Source organism: Mirounga leonina, unplaced genomic scaffold, assembly GCF_011800145.1.
Source record: "Mirounga leonina isolate KUSES-001 unplaced genomic scaffold, KU_Mleo_1.0 Mir_170, whole genome shotgun sequence".
Taxonomy (NCBI): Eukaryota; Metazoa; Chordata; class Mammalia; order Carnivora; family Phocidae; genus Mirounga; species Mirounga leonina.
Window position 1 is genome coordinate 28,014,732 of NW_023270433.1, and position 2,717 is coordinate 28,017,448.

At 36.8% G+C, this 2,717-nt stretch overlaps 1 pseudogene; it reads right to left on the reverse strand.

Annotated features, from left to right (window-relative positions):
* Nucleotides 1-933: 933 nt before the first annotated feature.
* On the reverse strand, nt 934-1,989 carry LOC118018209 (annotated as a pseudogene).
* Between the last annotated feature and the right edge of the window lie 728 nt (nt 1,990-2,717).

Sequence of the window (2,717 nt, forward strand, 5' to 3'; positions counted from 1 at the left end):
TTGTATATTAAACTCATTAATATTATTTTTAATATTTCATGTCTTCTCCATGGAATACTTACATGAAAATACTTCAACAAGGCTTTTAAGGAAAGATCTAACCCTAATATTCTGAGGTTATCATAAATGATAAGAGTTAAGGTTCACCTTAGAACTTGTATAACTAATAATGGGATAAGCAATGAATGATTTAAATAGCAACTCTGCTCATTAAATTAAACAGTTCATTTCCCAAATTTTATGCTTCATAGAAATTGTTTTTCTGCCTAATCAATCCTGTCATCAACTGAGCAAACAACTTGCCCATGGATATTCTGGGTGTTTGATCTGTCATGAGCATTAGGTTTCCTTCCAAAAGATTATTATAGTTTTTTTAAATCTACATTTATGCAATTATGTTTCCTCATAAGGAATCAATAACAGCAATGACTTGACCACTTATTTGGAGAGATTTCCATAAAGTATCTTATTTAATGTTATTTTCCTTTATAAAAGAATAAAATATTGCCTCATTAATATTATACTAAATATCAATCTTAGTATATTCTTAACACAAGTTTAACATTTTGAAAGCTATATGTATTGCTGCAAAAAAGTGTGAGGCTGAGAAATAACAACCTTGGTTGGCTACAGGTTCAGCTCTAATCTTACTCACTGTTGCTTAAATTTGAAACATCAATAGAAACATTAATAGACCAACAATGCTTATTTCTCAGGACTCTACAATACTTATATACAAATTGTCCAACTTGTTCTAAGAGGGGAAAGTGTTTTCTTTACAATTCTAATTTCAAAATTTGAAGATTTCTTTATTTACTGGATAGAGTCTGAAATGAAATTGAGGTCTATTCTTTTTCTTTCCTTTTTTTTAAAGAAACTGTTTATTTTCTGTCAACCTTATTTCCATTTTGTTTGCCTCTGTGGAAGAGCAGCTTAAGACCACTCAGTGGTTGTTCCCACCCATTCAGTGGCCAGAGCACTGGGAGCTGCAGACCAGTCTTCAGTGGCAGGCTGAGCACTCCAGTCTGCAGTAGGCAACTGCTGAATAGGCACAGAGGTTACATGCATGCCTTCAGACCTGTCTTCAGGTAGCAGTGAACTCAGGAGCTGGAGTAGTCCATTCATCCTGAAATTCCTCTTTGGTCACAACATTTTCAGCAGTGGGCTGCTCTTCCTTTTCAATCTCTTCAGGATCTCTATAGAAGTAGAGCTCAGGCATGACCTCCCATGGGTGTTCATGGGAAATGGTGCCAGGCACGAGCGAACTTCTCAGGCCAGCATCAATATCAGACCCATTGAGTGAGCTCCCTTGTTGTTGCAAGGGATGGCAATGTCCACACAGCACAGAAGAGAGTCTGTGTTACACAGAGCAATGGTAGGCATGTTAACAGAAAACACCCCTGTGAGAGGCTGGTGGTCAGCCCTGGGATCAGTAACCACCAGAAGTCTCGGCTCTCAGAAGGCTGCCTGGTTCTGGGTAGTGAAGGTTCCAGAAGTGAAGCAGCTAGCAATGGGAGTGGCTCCAGTAGCAGCAGCAAACTTTAGCACACCTGGCCAATATTCCTGGATGACATGACGCTGACATCAGCTGGGTTTCCAACAGCAACAATGGCATGAGCTGCCAGCAGAAGCTTCTTCTACATTGTCTTTAGATTTATGATGCAGGTACCACCACTTCTCCTTTTGTAGAGGTACTATTCCTTTTGGAAGTCAAGGTTCATGCCACCTAAGTGGGTTCCTGCTGCAAGTAATTTGAGGACATCCTCCTCCTTCATTTGCAGGACATCAAGGACTCCAGACATTGTGAAGGTTGTAACTTAAAGTTACAACAGGAATGCAGAACAATGCTGTATGGACCCCTCCCTGGGTGGCACAGAAAGGTCACGTGTATTATGGATTTCTGTACATTGTAAATGGTATTTAATCACATTCATTTAACATTTTTTTTGAAGGGGAATATCATCCAGTTTATTTCTCTGATGTGTAGGACACTACATGAGAATAAATAATAGCTCTTTGAGTGGAGAATGAATAGATGGATGTGTTTACAGGTTTGCTTACAACAGACATTCTAGAGTCACAAAGAACCAATTTTCTTACTATTTATTTCATATTACTGTCATATTTTAAAATTCCTAAAATGGCTTCCATTAGCATATTACATTAAAGTAAGAGAAAGAAAAGGAGTCACAATCTTTAAAGATTTTTCTAAAGATATCCACAGGAGAATTATTTCTCAATTTCTACTCACTCCCCCAAATTCCAGATACTCATATTTCAAGCACTTACTATACCCTAGATATTTTAAAAAGTTATTTCATTTAATCCTCAAAGCAACTGAGTATGTTGTACAAAAACTTTGTTGTTGTTGTTGTTGAGAAGGAGGGAATTTAGCCAAATCACAAATCACATGACAGGTAAGTGGCATAGACCAAATTAAACTTCAGAGTCATTTTATTACAAACTGTGTAAGGCTATTTTCATTTTCCTCAACTATCCTTCTCTTTCTTCCCTCTATTTTTTAAAATTGTGAAATAATCTCCAATTTTGGATTGGTAATCTCTACAAATTTGCTAATTCGTTTGTCTTTTAAAATCATGAGAAAGATAAGAAAGAGACAATTAAGACTGCAAAGGAATATGGATAGAGTTAAATTGGATTATAATAAATTTGCACATCAATCTTGGCACATTGACAAAGGACATGATTCCTTGTCA